At 40.0% G+C, this 18,687-nt stretch overlaps 1 long non-coding RNA gene across 5 annotated transcripts in view; it reads right to left on the bottom strand.

Annotated features, from left to right (window-relative positions):
- The window catches only part of LOC140697418 (uncharacterized), a 235,371-nt gene that overhangs the window by 204,161 nt on the left and 12,523 nt on the right, over positions 1–18,687 (bottom strand). For 2 of the 5 annotated variants that reach the window (XR_012074440.1, XR_012074446.1), the window contains exons 1-3: positions 7,538–7,645; positions 6,378–6,460; positions 1,328–1,475 (exon numbers count right to left, since the gene is read on the bottom strand). The exons of 1 other annotated variant lie outside the window; for it this stretch is intronic. This is a non-coding gene — a long non-coding RNA (uncharacterized lncRNA). Of the gene's footprint in view, positions 1–1,327; positions 1,476–6,377; positions 6,461–7,537; positions 7,646–18,687 lie in introns of those variants that run through there. 2 more of the 5 variants (XR_012074442.1, XR_012074441.1) reach the window with 2 other exon arrangements.

The following is an 18,687-nucleotide window of genomic DNA, read 5'->3' as shown; positions in this document are numbered from 1 at the left end:
TGCAATAGAAAGACCCAGCTTCACCTGACCCAACACTTATTATAATGTAATTAACTTTGCAGTTTGAGCCCCCTCATAGGTTTCTCTGTGTGCATCGTGGGTAAGAACCTGCAAAAAAGGGATAGGCGTGCCTGAGCAAAAGCACTTGAGCTGTCAATCAGCCTGCGCATTCAAAGGACCTGAGCCGTGAATCAATCAATCACGAAAACGTCCCTAAACCAGGAGAAACAAAGGAGAGGCGCCATTTTTCCTCTCTTGGGTTGGCCCGCTCCCGACTCTCGGGAACGTACTATATTTTACTACCTTTTTACTTTACTAATAAAATCTTGTTTATATCACACTTCCTGTCTCTCGTTAAAAAAAATTTTTTTTCAAGTGACTAAGAACTGAGGTAACTTATTTTCCCCCTCCCAGTAACACCAAATCCTAATACCATCACACTGGGGGTTAGAATCTTAACATATGAATTTGAGGAGGCACAAATATTCAATCTATTGCAACTGCCTATAAATAAACAACAGCCAAAAAAAAAAACTATGAAAGTAAAAAGCACCAAACCTGTGTAGAATTACTGTATTAAAGGGAAATGCTAAGCTCTGCGTTTTAGAAGAAACTGAAGTGCAGAAAGATTCAATGAGTTGCCCAAATTTAATTATTTTTTATTTAATAACTGCTTACAGAGAACATTTGAGAATATTAATTCATTTAATCCTCTTAGCAATCTTGATGTGGGTGCCACTGTGATCCCCATTTTACAGATGAGGTGACTGGGGAGAAGTCAAGAGACTTCCCCTGTTCAGCAGCAAAGCCACAATCACCTCCCAGACCGGCCGACGTAGACACCACACGTCGGGTTACTAACCACTGCCTCTAGAGCAGCTAGTGGCAGTCAAGGCCAGCACACGAGATTCCTGCCCCTAAATCTCATGTTTTTCCTGCTGTAAAATCTCTACACAGCCAAGGCAGGTTTTCCTGATCCCAGCCACTGAGGCTCTTGGCTAACTCTGTATCAAATCGCTTCCTTTTTTGCCCACAAAGTTTAGAGTTGGGTGTGTTTCTCGTTTTCCCAGATGGAATTTTTCTCTCTCCTCAGCTACACTCATTTCGCATCTCACTACAACCAAGCCATGACTGGTTAAACCACAACCAAAAAGCCTCAGCATCATGCATTCCTTAAACAAACAGGAGAGAGAGCAAAAACTAACCACACAAAGCACCTGCTTTTGTCCTGGAAATGAAGGAGCAGAAAGCAAGCAAAGCAGCCTGCACCCGTCCACACTACTCACTCACAGCACAAGTACTTGGCACTGTTTAATTTCAGGCTCACCTCCCTTCCAAGGGCCACAGCAGAGGAAAGCAGTTCAACCCCTCGTTTCACTTCACTTTCTATACTCGAGGATGTCTTTTCATTCTGTATGACAGGAAGCTGAAGGAAATTTTTCCCAGAATGACTTGCTAGGTTCCACAGCTGGAAACTATAGGAGAAAAGTATCCACGTTTTAAAAAGAATGCCAACAGTTGCAGTTACCTGCCACACCTGCCAGGGCTTATTAAGAGGTGGTAAAAACACACGCCACAGTCATTCCCCTGCTTCTAATCTACCCACAGTGGTTCTCAACCTTGGCTACACATTAGAATCACCTGAGAGCTAGAAAAACCAATGCCTCGATGCCTCCGGTAGAGATAATTATTGAATTGGTCTGCGGTGCCACCCTAGGCAACTGGATTTCGTTTTTACATTCTCCAGGTGATTCTAACTGCAGGCAAAGTTGGAATGACTCTTGCATAAGAAAAGGGTTAGGTGAAGACTTTGGCTTTGAGTCCAAGGTGAGAAGGAATCTCTCTCTCTTCCAAATGGCAGGTGTTTTTCTTCTCTGGCTAACCTGGAAAGTAGGAAGGTGAGGAGGGCCAATTCCAAGAGGGCTTTCCTACAAGAAGGGATGCTGTTTGTAGGGAGGCTTAACTTCTACCAATCTGAGCAAGGGAAAAGGGAATGAGAATGACATTATGGTGGAAAGAAGAGACTGCTGAAGTAGAAAATTTACTTGGGTTCCCAAGGGCCAAGAGGACAATGCAGAAATCAGCTGTGCTCCGGCTGCATTTCATGGAAGTGTACCCAAGAAAGCTGTTTACCAAGTGCTGGCCAAAGTCTGGACTGTGGCAGCAGGAGGCAGTGGCTAGACTGTTGGTGGTGGGGATTCCAGGGGCTAGAAAATATGGGACGCAAACATCAAAGAACTGAGTGGTGGGGAGACCACCCTCTTGTGCCCCAGGAGAAGGATGACACTTGGATGCTGTGTGACAGAGGCACAAAGGCCAGTACTGAAGCATCAGCAACCAAGGAGAAATCTAAACCAGGGCTGGATGAATAAAGAGATGCTCCACCCTTCCCCTCCTCCCTTTTCAAGAGTCTGGAGGTACCCAGGCTTAAAAGATGGGGCAAGAACAATTTAGAGCTTTGGATGAGGTATGAGCTTGAAAACTGGGCTGAATTACGGTAATCAAAATTCACCAGAAATAAAGAGAATTCACTCAAGATGTTGCCTAAAGTTAGAAAAGAAGTCTTTTAATCAACAAAGGCAGAACTGGAGGGAGAAAAAAGTCGTATTAATTCCTTGACTTGAGACTCCTAAATAAACCTGTTAGATTTAAACCCGCTAGACTGGCCCATTTTTCTGGAGGCAGGTCATTTCTGTGGAAACTGGACGCATATGTTCACCAAATGACACGTCAGTGTGCTTCGACAGCATTCGTCATGCAGAATGAAGGAACACAATGGACAGACACTCTGAGTCTGGCTCCTTTATAATTTCTCTGTTTTAAGGCTTGGTGCCAAAGGTGAGCGGGCCAAGCAGATGCTGACTTAGCTCACTAAACAGTTACACCAATCTTGGGCAAATTAGGTAACTCCCTCATCCTCAATTTTCTCATATAACACACGTAAATGACATCTATTCCTGAGGCTGTTTTAAGGATTACACTGTGTCTTCCACAAGACATGGCACATGAGCTACTCAATAAATGTTCACAGATTTCAGTCATGATAGAACACTCTTCTAGAACAAAATTCTACTCAATAAACTCCACTTAAGTGAACATAAGTACAAAAGGAATTTGTTCAAAGATTGTTGCATAAAGAAGGCATCCACACGGCACAGATGTGGAGGATACTCAGTGCGATGCCTCCCTCCAGTTAAGGCTTATGGTTTCCTGAGAAACTAACAAGCGTGGTTCACACTAAGAATAGACATTTTAAAACAGCTTTGTTTGATGATTTTTAAGTGTTTAGATTTTAAAATGTATAGCCCATTTAAGAAGACAATAAAATAAATGGAACGGGGCTCTGAAGGAGGGAGTTAGTAACAAGTATAGGTCCAAAACTATCACTTTTCTCTTTAGAAAGCAATTCAGAGCTGGAGGCGAGAGAGGAGAGGAATGACTCGGCACCCGCCAGCAGTCCACAGGATCAAAAGAGCATGGAGGCGAGAGTGATTAAGGGCATCAATGAACACAGAGTACCAAGGATCCTTCCAGAGGAAAATCACACCTTCCCTTTAAATAGAAGTGAGGAACAGCTGGAAAGGTGCCTGGTCACAGAAGTCTCCCATAACTGAGAGGAACACTAAAAACCTTCCTTTAGGATAAAAGGAAAGTAAGCTCTTAAATACTCTGAGCTGGTATCAGTTATTACATGCAAAGTTCACTCTGAGTTCTATATTTGGGAGTGTGTATTTTTTGATTCTAAGTATTAGAAGGCTAAAGAAGCTCATTTGCCTACTTATAATTTTCTCCATAAATAACTATAGAGAAATAGCAAAGTCAAGTGCTCCTTGCTTTCTATCTTCGGTTCCAGTTATCCTTACCTGAAGAAAACTTATTCTTGGGCACCAAGACATCCCAAACTCCAAACCAATGGTTTTTAACTATAAATGTACATCAGAATCAGCTCAGAACTTATCCAAAAAACACACGCTTCATTCCCAGTTCAAACCATATGAATCAGAAACTGCTAGGGTGGGTGAGGTCCGGGAATGTGTGTTATAATACTTAAGTCCCCAGAGATACGGATATGCACCTCCCATTATAACTACCAGCCATCCCCACTCAACTGGTGGCAGCTACCCAAATTGTACACAGCATCCCCCAAGGAAGGATTAATCCACCAGTGCAATTCTTCTCTCTCGATAAAGCTGAGAGCCTTCCATTATCTCACTGAGCAATCTCTGGCAAACTGGCTTGGACAATTCTAACCTGCATTAGCTTAAATTACATAGTTTAAGTGCATCCTGAACCTTTCCAAAAATAAAAAATAGGATTTGCTCAATAATGACTTATTATAAATAAATCAAGGCTAAATTCTGCTCTTAAGGTCCTTAGTGCTTCTTTCTCCACCGTCTACAGCATCTGTACTTTCTGGGAGGCCCAGCAGAAAGCAAACTGACCTCTCCCTCAGAGGCCATTTCTCCTACTGTTGGGATTAGTCAATTAATAACAAGCATTCAATCATCTGTTATAACAAGGCACTCTCTAGGTGCCTTGAAAGGTACTATGCATTCAACCTAGTCTGTGTTTTTAAGAAATTTAAAATGCAATTTGGGGAGCCAACACAAGAGAAAATAAGCAAGAGGAACAAAAGGCAGGATGTAACAAGTCAAACGGGGAGAAAGTTGGAAAAAAAAAGGTTCGATCATGTAAAGGAGGGAAGCTATTGCCTGAGTTCTTGGGAGAATGCAGGGAACTAGCCTGAGCTTGATCCTATGTAATAGCAATAATGGAGTGAGTGAAGAAAAGCTGGAGAAAATGCAAAAACTCAATTTTCTGTTTAAGAAATATTCACTGGAGTTCTGCTTACATGATCAGTGCTGGGATTATCCATATGGTGGAAGACAAAGATGACTGGCACCGGGCCTGCCTCTGAAAGGCTCACACTAACTCACACCAGATTACAGGTCTGCCTCAGTTACACAAAGAGCTGTTGAGAGGACATGGCAGACTTCCTGGAGGCAGTGGCTTTTTACATAGGCCTTACATAATAGAAAGGATTTCAACAGGAAGACTTTGAGAAAAACACCTTTCCAAAGAAACAAAGTGGGCTATATCTGGGGAAGAGCAAATAATCGAATTTAACAAAGCATTAAAAAAAAAATGGGGAGGAGGGTGTAGCTCAAGTGGTAGAGCACATGCTTAGCATGCACAAGGTTCTAGATTCAATCCCTGGCATCTCCTCCAAAAATAAATAAGTAAACTTAATTACCTCCCCCTGCCAAAAAAAAAAAAACAACCCCACCAAATTAAAAAAAAAAACTAAACGGTCTTATCATATGTTTAAAAAATTTGTAATCATATTTCAGAGAATTTAGTTTGGTACATTTATCTAACAGTCAGTGTGGAGTCATGGAAATGTATGCTCTGTGACATTACATAATCTGAGCTGTAATTTAGAAGGAAAATTCTGGCAGCAGCCTGTAGGCTAGTTGGGAACAAGGAGAGGAGGGGCAGGAGAGGCAGACAGCTCGTACAGAAGCCCAAGTGGGAAGGAGTGGGTAAGACAGGGCACCGCCTCTCCTGCAGCTCCCAGCCCCTTCTCCCTCTTCTCCGAAGATGCTGGGTGAAAAAGTGTCATGAGACTCTTCCTAGTTTAGTGAGAAAAAGAATAATCTCTTTTTAACAGAATAATGAGGATAAAACAAAAATGTAATAAACAATTACTATTGTAACAAATTCCAGTGAAAAGCACATCACTTAAGCATTTGTTAGACTATATTACACATACATATTAATTTATATACTGAAAAGGAAAACGTTCCCATTTTTCGGATTCAGGCAGGTAGATGAGCAATGCCTCATAGGCAAAGTCTCCACATGTTCCCACCACCCACTATTTGCTCCCATGTTCCTCCCAAGAGAGAAAAGCATCAAATGAACATAATAACTAAGTTGCCTTCAATTCCATGTCTCAAACATATGCAATTCTGACACAAAATTCTGTGCTTCTCCAATGGAACCACAAAACTTGCCTGGACATACTATGGAAATATAAAATAAGGGCGCTGGGAAACACTTGCGAAACGTGACCCATGTTAGTTTATAATGTGGTGGTGGGGACGTGGCAGAGGCAACATTCATCTTAATATCGAGTTAAGTCTGTCATCATTGTTGAGGAAGAAAGTTTTGCTGGATAAGAATCGAGTGTTCACTTTTACTGAAGTGCCCCATCTTTCAAGATGTTTTTATAATTTTATATCCTTTTATAGTCAGAATAACTCCGTTATTCCCATTATACAGAAAAGAAAATCAAGGCAAGGAAAGCTCAACTAGCTAAGACAGAACCCAGGCTTCAATTTTCAGTTAACAACTGAAGTTATTTCCGTACTTACTGTGATCTTTTGCTCTCGTCTTTGAGCCAAACCCACATCTTCACCTTTCCGTCAGCTGCCTTTGACACCAGGCCTAATGTTTTCTAAGGTCAAATAGGAACTTAGAGCACATGAAAAAAATACTCAGGGTTTGATGGATGTTAAAACCCTGCTCTTAGAAAATAACATCTTGATATGAGTTAATTGCAAATTAATGAAAAACATGAATTCTAATACATTCAAATAAAACTCATTGGTTCAAAAAAATAAAAATCTGCTAAGCATAAAACATTCTGCCAACTCCCAGATACTTAAGCGATAAATCATGACAGTCTACAAATCCAACACATGCTGGATTGGTCTCTCTGTGGGCATTAGAGAAGGCATTCCAATGCCTGCTTGCCAACCAAGCCACTGAAAATAAGCTGAGGATCTAAACATTAGATTCTAGTGCTCCATTATTGCTGTAAAGAAGTCCAGGGAATGGCAAAGGTCTCCAAATAAGGCACCTGAATCACCTGGGAAATGTACTTGTAAAGACAGTGAACACTGGCATTTATCAGATTAGTCCATTTTCTACCCTGCAGCACCCTTGAAGTAGAAAAAAATTTCCACTGTTCTGATAGCCCCCATAAAAGTACTTCCCCATACAAAAAAAAAGTTCTGCAGGTTGAGCTCGTATGAGTCCAAAATTTAAATTTAGATTTAGCCCAGATGTCATCGATGATGGTAATGACCTCCTACTAGACAACATTAAGAATTCTGTAACTCTCAGAGACTAACTAACTCTTTACAGCCTCCCAAACGGATTAGGACATTCAATGTGTAGTTATCCTTAGGTTATGCCCTGGATCATTTAGTGCTTTGAAAGTCTGGCAGCTCACCAATGTCTTCCTTTTTGGCTTTGATATTAAGCCAAAGGAATATACAGACACAATACAGGAGTGAATAATGCCCTAGAAGATTTTGTGACAAGAAATAATACTCCAAAAGCAGCATTTTAAAAAGATTTTCCCACCGCCTTTTGCCAGCTGAAATGACAAACACTGGGCGTTAGGAAGGACACCTATGTTAAGACCTGTCTTCATTAAGTGGCAGAGACCCAATTCAAACTAATTGAAGCAAAAAAAGGAAGCTATCGTTTACTGGAAGAGGCTAAAGATTGGAGAAAGACAATGTACCAAGGACTCTCTGTCTCATGGAGTCTCTCTCCATTCATCTCTCGTATCTGTTCACCATTGCTTCTCCTCCAGGGTTGGCTTCACTATTTTTCTGCACTGGGCTCTGTCGGCAAGAGATGTAACCCGTAGCAGCCGCAGCCTCACGCCCCCACCCCTCCGCACCCCCCCCCCCCCCCCCCCCCGCGCACCGCAGGGAAGGCTGCTCATTGGCTCTGCTTCTATCACACGCTCCACTTAGACAGTTGCCGGGCTCCGGGGTGGGGCAGTTAGTGTAAGTGACCACACCTGACTCACATGCTCTGGTCGCTAGAGAAAGGGCAGTGGGAGAGCTGGCCGGGCAAAGAATAACAGCAACAGTAATGTCCTCCACAATCTTACAGCCTTCTACAGTGACCTGATAGACTGCAGGGGTTTTTAGATATGTGCCTACCCTAAGGGGACAGTTGTAGGAATGTTCCTCCTCATCTCCTACATGAAGTCCCCTTCCTCTAACTCCAAGCTGACATCTCACTTCTCCCCGTGACCCAGCCTCATTTCCTTTCCTCTCCCCTAAACAGCTCTGCAATTCCTAGTCTGTTTCAAATCATTGAGCCTTAAGATGGTTTTCTATTTTAGATTTTATTTCTGAAAATATAAACCATGATATAAATCTAAACTTTAAAATTTTGTGTATTTCTATTGTATAATGGGTGTTATTTTCTCTGTTAAATCTACAGTAAATTCTTCAACTCTCTTATATTCCTTCTACAACAGAAGCAGCTGATTGAGTGATTACACACACTATGTTTAAACACATATTATCAGGGAAATTCCCTCTATTAAGTAACTCCACAATTCCCCCTTGTAAAAGTACACAAGTCTAAGGAAGCTGTAACTCTTAACATATCTAAATATTTGTATAGTAAATGGTACACTCATAGAGTTAGGAGGACTTTATAGTACCCTAAATTGATTTTTTTTCTCCACAACAATGCTCAATTAATTTGGACTGGATTGCTCTTATTACTCACAATATTATTGTTCAACTGATTTGGCTTCTCAGCCTGTTTGCTACCTATTTCTGTATATGGATTACCCACGCAATCACCACACTTTGGTCATGATGCTAGCTGAAATTACTGGATCACCTATTCTTTAATTATTTCCCTTATATTAACCCAACGTGAGTAAGTATAGGCAAAAAATTTCACTGCCCAGGGTCCCTGGATCAAATATGTAACATCGAAATGATAATACTTGCTTTTTTGAGTTCTTCAAAGGGACTTAATAAATTACTGAGCTGATATTAGCATCTTAATTTGTGATAATCAGAAGAAACATAAGTTTGTATGAAACTATATCCTGAATAACTAGCTAATATAAATTATGATTATTGTTATTGTCAGTGTCATGAAACTCATGTAATGCATCCTTTCCTCATCACTGTTTATCAAAAGGAAAATAAATATAAGACTGATTCTACTTAGATTAAAATCACTGAGTCAGTGTAGGTTCAAGCAACTGTTGTTATAACATACAAGGGATGTAAAAGATAAGGTGTTTACTATTACTGAAAACTTCTGGTTATTGTGTGCTGGATTTCCCAAGCTAAGATGGAAATTTTAAATATTTACCTTGACTTACACTTATCTAAAACATCCGTGCTATTGAAATGTTACACCAGGCCACCTTTTCCTCTGTGATCGTGTGTGCGTGTGCGCACACACACACACACTCCCACACAAACACCCTGCTCATATTCATTTTTAACCTTCATTTTTATCTATGATTAGGGATACTGGCTTTCCTTTTCTAATGAAGTTTGATGAAGTAGGAAAATTATTATATACTAAACTTGAAAGATAATAAAGCTCCAAAATATAGAGCCACAGGTTTTCCCCCAATACATATTAATCTTATTCCTCGATGAAAAAACAACTCCAGTTTTTTTTTAGTTTATTTGAACCTGATCATAATAAAATTTTTAAAATTTTATGCCTTCCTGGAAAGAACAGAAGTTCTCTAATATGTTTTTAGTCAATTTGACTCCATTAAAACCATATCATTTCTTTAAAGGATAATATTGCAGCCATTTCTACTCTTTTTATCCTCACTACTAAGGATAAAATATTAACTGAGAAGTTTGCATGTCACTTAGAAATGACTAAAGTTATAAGTCTCAAATGGTGGTCCTCAGACATCATCATCTGGGAACTTGTTCGAAAAGCAAATTCAGGATCTCTGAATGTCCTGAATCAGAATCTCTGAGGATGGAGCCAGCAATCTGTGTTTTCACAAAAGGTCTTTAGGTGATTTGATTCCTCTTGGCATAAAGAATCCTAAGAGCAGGGCTGATCTCTGAGAGATGGGCAAATTGTCTCATTTCTCTTCCTTGTGTCATGCACTCTGATCATGCAGTCCTGTCCCTATGAGCCTAGGCACTGGGGCAGCCTGCCCAGTAAACGTCTCAGATCCAGAATTTACCCTCTCTCCCTCCTAATCATCCAGATTTCCCTTTTCTATAAAATGCCCCAGTCATATCACATTTGGTGGGAAACACAAAATCACACTGAGATGTCAATGGCTGTTAACGGCTTACCATGTCATGCTCTCCAGGAGATTTGCAAGATACACTTAGACCTAATCACTACATGAGTTTGGACTGTGGGATAACATTTCTGCAGTACTATCTGAGGCAGGACCATCTCTCGGGTCCCCTCAGGCTTTGACAACAACAGAGCAGCAGCAGCATCGTCCCACTATCCCACAGAGCTTCATATCCACTTCTTTTCATTCATTTTTTCATTTATGCAGCAAATGTTTATTGAACATCTGCTATGTAGCTGGCCCTGAGTTAAGCTTATGTTCACTTTTTCATCATTGCAGTAAGTGTAGAAAATAAAAACTTAGAAAAGGGAAAGAGGAGGGGTACATGAAGATCTTTTCCCTCTATTTTTCACTGCTACCCCAAATCAGCTGATTTTTGGCATTCCACAACTAAAAAGTTTTATTTGGGGTTACCCCAGTCTGAAGAGACCAAGGATTATTAAAAAGGAAAATGTTACAGCAGAGCCCACAGTTAATTGGCCTGCAATTAACACACATTTAAATATGAGGCCATTGGCTGTACACTCCTGTTCTATCTGTTGGCTTTCCATGGCTCTTTCATTTATGTGGAAAAATGAAATTACATATTGCATGCAATTAATTTTTTGGATCTTTTTACAGAGTCATGGTAGGGTCTTACTTATAACTTATAAATAAAAGGACGAATCTGACCTCATTGCTAAACAATAAAAGCACATACCTCCTCCCTGTGATTGACGGAGTACGGCTAAATGGTTTATGATAGCAGAGGTGGCTTCCAGACTTGGAACCGTATATGTGTGCGTATACACACACACACACACACACACACACACACACACATACACACACAGAGAGGATCCTTGGGTTTCTTGCCTTAGGCAACTCACTCTCCCTTAAATGATCTGTATAATGCAGAGAACTATATTCAATATCTTGTAGTAACTTATGGTGAAAAAGAATATGAAAACAAATTATGTGTACGTTCATGTATGACAGAAGTATTGTGCTGTACACCAGAAACTGACTATACTTCAATAAAGAAAATATATAAACATAAAAAAGTAGTATGTGAATAAGAATTGTAAGAAATTATAATGAGTAGTATTACAGTTTTTTTCCCCTTTTCTTAAATTTGACTCTAATGCTAATTTGTTTTCTTCTTAAGTTATGCTGACAAAAGGTTGTCGTGGGGGGGGACTGCTCTGATGCAGAGTTTTCCTGTTCCTCCTTGTTTGTTCCTATGATCACATCCTGCAGCACCTGACGGTGCCAAGAGGCTGCCCACCACATTGCAGCTCACGTGTGAATTCACTGACAGATATGGTCCCACCCGCTGGTCGGGTGTCACATTCAATCAGTGAATCTGATTGATGTACATCTATTCTAAAAGCAGGATTTCTGAGAAAGAGCTGAGTTGCATATCCCCATTTTAGAAACGTTTTGTTCTAAATGCAGGAGATACAACACCTCGAGTCACTTGAAACTTCAAAGTCACATTTGTATAGCCAAAGGTGTGGTCAGCTCAGATATGAAAAGCTGGGGAAATTTGTAACAGAGACATGTGGAAAGGACAAATAAGAAGACCCAGATAGGAAATCCCTCTGCACTTGAATCACTGGAGTCACATAGTAAGATGTTACTGGGAATGGAAGAGCATTGGGAAAAATAAGTGAACAAGCAGAATGTGAACAATTAAGAAAATGTCAAGTACAAAGAGCCAACTCTTATAAAGAATAAATAATGGTGAAGCATTTACTTCTTCAGCACCCAAGGGGAAAATAAATCGAAATGGAAGAAACAAAAAGGAACTTGCTCAAAAGTGGCTTGGCAGTCTGAAAAACAGCTGGATTTGATTTAGCTTTCCCAAGAAAAGAGAGGGAAGATTTGGAGCTAACCCAACTTGTCTGTTCAGATTAATTCAGTTTTCATTCATTCATTCATTCATTCATTCATCAACCAACCTCTACCAGGTGGCTACCACTTACCACCAAGTACCAAGCAGGCAATGTGCTAGGCCCAGGGGAAGCAAGTCCTCCCTCCTCTCCTGGGCCTCTTCTCTGCCTCCTTCTCCCCTCTTCCTCATTCTGACACACCAACCCTTCCCTGGGGGAAAAGTGTGCAGCTGCATTCCACACTTTTCAATTGGTAGAGCACCTAGAATAACCTGAAGAAATGGAGGCTGAACGTCCAACTTTTAATACATCAGCTGTGTTGAAATAACTTTCTAGGCCCCAGCTGGAGCCGCTCCTGCCCAGGGTGCCATGTCACCAAATCAACACTTAGATAACTGTCGTGTCCCTGCAGATGTTCCAATGATCAGAAATGCAGTCTATCCAGTCAGCCAGTCCCCAAATGCCAAGCCTCCTCTGGGCTCTACACTTATTTCCTTGTTCCTTCTCATCCCAAACACCCAAACAAGTTGAAGGTATGGCCCCAGCCAATCAGATATTCTCTGTTTCTCTTCCTTGTTCTTTACCCTATAAAAGCTCCCTGCCTGCCACCCCATTTTAAAGTCCCCCAAGTGGAGACTGTCCACCTCATGAAGTGTTAAATAGACTTAAACTGTCTTCTTGAACCATTTTTTAAAGGCTGGAACAAAATCCTATTTCATAGTCAATCAAAGAATAAGTCTCAAAGGTTAGTTACTTTTACTTTAGATTAGTCTTAAAAAGGAACTAAGATATAAAGGGGAGCTAAGGAAGCCCAGTGCCTGCCATTGCAGCGCTTTTAGTCTGAAGTTTGAGCAATCAGAGAACAATACTAGACTGTCTGTAATGGAAAAAAAACAAACAAAAAAACCCTCACAGCCTTCTAAAAGGCTTATCAGAGAGAGGCAACCCAAAATTCATCTATTTTTGCCCATCCTTCCTAAGGACTAAAAGGAAAGCCTCAGACATATTTTGGTTATCAGTGCCAGACATCAAAGCAATCCTGGGCAAAGATTATCTACTATTCTAGTATTTATGTAATGTCTACCTGGTTGGTGAGCACATCTGAGTCAGGTGTCTTCTGTCTATGCAATGGGGTTGGGATGCCTGGGCATCTGGCTATTTCAAATATAGGATCAGCATGAGAGTGAAGTACACATTTACAGCATCCTGGCCCTTTCTGGAGGAGTGAGTTTTATTCTGGCAGACTCAGGGTGTAAGAAGAGCACCTCACAACGCCCATGCCTTAGACTCTAGATATCTGCCTTCCTCCACCGGTATTCATGCCTTTAACTTGGAGCATATGCCCACATAATCATAACAGTACAAATGAAGCATCAAATCTGGTAAGGAGACCCCAGCCTAATTCAAAGCCTTGGGTGGCAGCCAGTGAATTCCTGAAACTTAAGATAGAAGAAATCCCTCTGGTATATTTGTCTTTTATGCCAAACTAGATGCAAAATGAAAAATTAAAAAAAAAATCCTTGATTTCACAGAAAAGCACACTTAACCTACCCAACCCTTAAGCAGGATTTGATAACCCTTTTTAAAACAGAGGTACAAACAGAGGAAAAATGATACTGTGATCTAAGAGAATGCAGACTTTGAGCCAAATCTTAAAGCAACAGTTAAGCTGGCCTCAGAAGCATGAATTTAGAATACACAGGGAAAGGTCTGAATGCCTATGGCTGGGACACCCTGACACCCATGATGAAACCAAAATGACTCACCTAATCTCAGATGTGAGTAGAGAAATTCAAAACCCAACGCTCTGAAGACAAGATCATAAAATCATGAATATTAAGAGTTGAAAGGACATTAGAGTTTATCTGTTCCAGTCTTCTACTTAATGTATCAATTTTCTCTACAACATTCTAGAAAAAAATTACCATCAATTTTATTTGAACAAGGAAATGATTATCTCACAGCACAATGTGTGAGTAAGATCACTGGGTGCCTCAAATGATGTGTATCCCTTTGGGTTCATTTTTACTTATGCTTATGGTAAGTGCTAGTCTCTTTGTTCACATATGTAGATCTTATGTCCCTACATGCCAAGAATTTGGAAGCTTTCTTATCCTATCTTATCCAAGATAATATGAGCAAGTAAACCATTTGTTGTTCAGCTCATCCATTCAGACAGGTAGGAAGAAAGTTTATAGGAAGAAGAATATCACAAGGTTAAATTAATACCCACTTTCCAGTTCAAAAGTAAAGAGTCTATCAGTGTTCAGTTAGAACCACTCATATTGATTATACGTTTCCTTGAATATATATTATTCTCTTCTATCCCTGCCTCCTCAAAGAGTCATAGAATATATAAGATCGAAGAACTCGATAATTTCTTAAAAATTATCTCCTCTAGCCTCTGAAGAAGCTAGGGATATCTTAAAAAAAAAAAAAAGTCTCTCGAAATGTGAGCACAGAAAAGTGGGAAGTTCTACATTTGCAAATCAGCCACTAGAAACTGAAGGATACAATTAAGACCAATAGAGCTCCCAATCAAATGCCAGGGGTTATTCTAAGTACTTCACATGTAATAATTCATTTACTCCTTAAAATAACCCTCCAAAGTTATCTCATTTTACAGAAGAATAAACTATGGCTTACAGAAGTAGAACTTCAAAATCTGTACTGTTTTAAAAAATATCTTTTTTTTTGTTTGTTTTGTTTTTGTTTTGTGGGGGAGGTAATTAGGTTTGTTTTGTTTGTTTGTTTGTTTTAATAGAGGTACTGGAGATTGAACCCAGGGCCTTGTGCATGCTAAGTATGTACTCTACCACTGAGCTATACCCTCCCCGCCACAAAACCTGTGCTCTTAAATTCTATACCATAACCATCCATAAATACTGTGGTGCAGCACTAAATTTAAGTCTGAGATCCTGACACATAATGCAAAATAAAAAAGAGGCAAAAAGAAACTGTGATTGCTTTAGCATTTTAATTATCCAAAAAATTAAACAGGCTATCTCTTCAAAAGAGAAAAACTTCTAAAGCAAAATTCAGAAAGAGTGAACCATGCAGAGCCTTATTTAAGAAACAGTGGGCACCATCACAGACCATAAACAATGTCTGGCATTTTTTCACATCTGTGTCTCTTGTCTAAGTGCTCAATGAAAACTGAGGACAAAATGTTGATCAGGAACCCAGTGAGATATTTCTTCTCACTAGGGTGAGGGGTCCTCCTGCTTCTGAAATGACTTTTTCCTGTCTTGTCCAGCTTAGTTTAACTTAAGAAGTTCAATAGAAGAGAATAAAGATCATGCAGCTGAATAAAACTTTCCTTGTGCTGTTTGTTCCCTGTGCTGTTTCCTGTTCAGGAGATAAAATGAGAATAAATCCCAAAATACAACAACCTGTTGAGGTAGCTACACTCTTATTAAACTAAAAATCTTTTCTTGAATTGGGTTCAGCAGTATCTGTGATTGCCCTCCTACTTGCTTCCCTAAAATGCTGTGCCCAGAGTTCTCCCACTTTGCCCACACGCTTCTTTAAAGCGTCCTCTGTGTGTTGCTGAGTCTCTACTATATGGGATTTCCCAACACTAAGGAAAAAGTCAGCCTTCAGCACTACCTGCATCCATTCATACCTTCCTCTCTTTTCTTCCTGTTACAATGGAAAAAGCTCTCCCCCAAATTTGTGCACCAGATTCCTTCCCCTTCCACCTCTCAGAAATGTGTTTCATCCATGAGCCCATCTCTACCATGATCGTCAAGCTCTTCTCTGGAGGATCATTCCCTAAAACATGCATGCACCACATCCATCCTCTCCTTACCCTATCCTCTTCCAGTTTCCCAAGTCTCATCAGCCCTCCCCAAGCATCTCCAAGAGGTATCTACCTGCTTTCTTTGCTTTCTTACTTTTTATCCAATTTTTAACTCGAATCTAAATTACTCTTGCTAAAATCACCAACTGTGGTGGTTATTTTCCAAGGAGAGCCCCAAACAACTCTGCCAGCTCTTATACAAGCACACTGCTCCTTCAGTCAAACAGCAGAGCTTATTACTCCTCCCCTTGACTCTGATCTGGACCTATAATTGCTTTGATCAATATAATACCATGGAAGGGATGTCTGTTAACTTCACCTGGCAACTTCCGCTTCCACTCCCTTCTCTTGGAGCTGTCTGTCTCAGAAACCAGCCACCAAGCAGTGAGAATCCCAAGCCACATGGAGAAGCCACCTGCAGGTGCTCACCTACCTCAAGGGCTTACAGGTCATCTGTTCACTCGTCTGAAAGGGCTCACCTTTTTCCCTACTTCCCCCCTGGCCAACTTTACTCATCCTTCAAATCTGAAACTAAAAATTATTTCCTCAAAGATGGCTTCATTTGAAATACGCCAACTCAAATCATATAGCAATATTAAAATTTGTCATCAAAAATTGTACTTCTGACTCAGTACTTATCACAATTTTTAATTGCTATTTTATTCTAGAATTATTTTTAATGTCTGTCTTCCCCAATAAACATGTAATCCTCTAGCTTGTTCTGTTCACCATCATGGTAGGCAGCTTCTAATGTGAACTCCAATGATCCCTGACCTCTGGTATTCACACTGGTATTGTGTAATACCCTCCACTTAAGTGTGGGCTGGACATAGTGACTCACTTCTAATCAATAAATATGGCAAAAGTGATAGAATATCACTTCCCTAATTAGGCTGTAAAAGCCTATGAATTGCACCTTACAGATTGCATTAGCTGATTCTAATCTATTGACTTCTCAAGTTGTGCATGTTGACGAAGCAAGCTGCCATGTTGGAAAGACCCAAAGGGCAGGAAACTGAGGGCAACTACTGGCCAATAGCTATCAACGAACTAAGTTCTGCCAACAACTATGTGTGTGAGCTTGGAAGTAGGTTTTTCTACAGTTGAGCCTTGCAATGACTACAGCCCAGGGGATCCCTGCAAAGTTGAAGAATCATCTAAACCATGCTCAGATTCCTGACCCCCAAAATTGTGAGATAATAAACCTGTGTTGTTCTAAGCCACTAAATTTGAGTGTAATTTAGTATACAGCAACATAATCATTGTGTTTCCTACACCAAAAATACTAAATGTTAGTGTTTATAATGTTTAAGATAATATTCTAAGCACTTCACAGGTATTCATTCATTTAATGATCACAACAACCTTAGGAAGTAAGTACTGTCATTTCCTTAATTATACACATTGGAAAACCAAGGCAGAAAGGTAAAGTAACTGCCCAAATTTACTCAACTAGTAAGGACTAGACTTGGCACTTGGTTTAGATACTCTAAATATTTATCAAATGAATGAATAAATTAAAAAAAATAGTACTCTGCAAACTAAGAAAATCAAGATCTAAAACATTTTCAGCATTTTAACAAACAAACTATGAAATGAATCAGTGCACATGTAATGGACTCTCACTTGTACCAGTACCTTTAGGTCCTAGGGTTGACATAAAATACATGTTCCCTTAATCCAATGTATACTATAGTTATTACAGGTAATTTATACTATTTACAAATCAGTTAAGGGAATCATGCAGAAGAATCCGATCATTGGCCACGACTTACAGCATGAGATTTATGGCTAAGATATATGAATCTGACCATTTTATCTGACCTATATCACCAGCTTCAGCTGTAAGAGAGTCATTTTTTCCATCCTGAGTAGCTAATGGGCACTTGATAGAATATCTCCTGGTTACCCACTACATGTTGTGCTATCTGATGCCAACTCCTTCTAGTTCCACACCTGCAAGCTGGGTCATGTGATTTATGTGGGATGATTTCCTTGCTATGACTTAGGTGTGGTTTCCAAATAAAACAGTTCCAGAATATGGCTTGACTCCAAAAACAGAGACCAGCCTGGTCACACATCTCTACCTTATCCTTCATTAGGAGCAAAAATGAACTCACAACAGTGAACATTTCAAAAGTTTGATTTGAGTAAAAGAGAAATAATGAAACTAAATTCTTCAACATTAATCCTACTTTACCTCCTGAGATTCTGTGGGTGTTTGGACAGTATAACAAATTCGCTGATATGTGTCTAAAAGGAATGTTTTCATGACCGTGAGTCACTATGCCCATCACTTCAAGGCTGTTTTGGTTGCTGGCAGGAAGTGGTATATGTCTTCAGAGCATAAAATTGGCCTCAAAGTAGGTGAGGCCTATGAAAATCTTTGTGTAATATAAACATTGTATTTCTAAACTATTTAAAAGGTCACCCCCACCCTACATTAGAAGTCAAATCTACTTCTGAGAGGTTCCACATGGACTTCTAGAATACTCTTTGGATTTCAGCACTTTTGCTGTTAAATTCATTTCTGAAGTGTGTGGAAAAAAGCATAAAATCATTAAAAGAGCACTTGTCCTGGAGTTCATCTAAGTGACTTTCATTCAAGTCAGTTCACTAAAAAAACAAAGAAACAAAAACAAAAACCAACAAAAAACTAGGCTTTAGTTTATTCTAAAATGAGAATAATCCTACAGCGACTTTTCTTTTGGGGTTAGCCTCCTCTCCAAGGCTTGCTGGAACTCCCAGTAGTACAGAAACTACAGGTGACCCTTGAACAATGTGGGCTGGGGGTGGGGGCGGTTAGGAAGGATGACCCTCCACCATCAAAAGTCTGAGTATAACTTAGTTAGTCCTCCATATTCATGGCTCTGTGTCCTCAGATTCAA

Source organism: Vicugna pacos, chromosome 7, assembly GCF_048564905.1.
Source record: "Vicugna pacos chromosome 7, VicPac4, whole genome shotgun sequence".
Taxonomy (NCBI): Eukaryota; Metazoa; Chordata; class Mammalia; order Artiodactyla; family Camelidae; genus Vicugna; species Vicugna pacos.
Note: the sequence above shows the minus strand (reverse complement) of the source record. Positions and strands in the feature narration are given on the sequence as shown.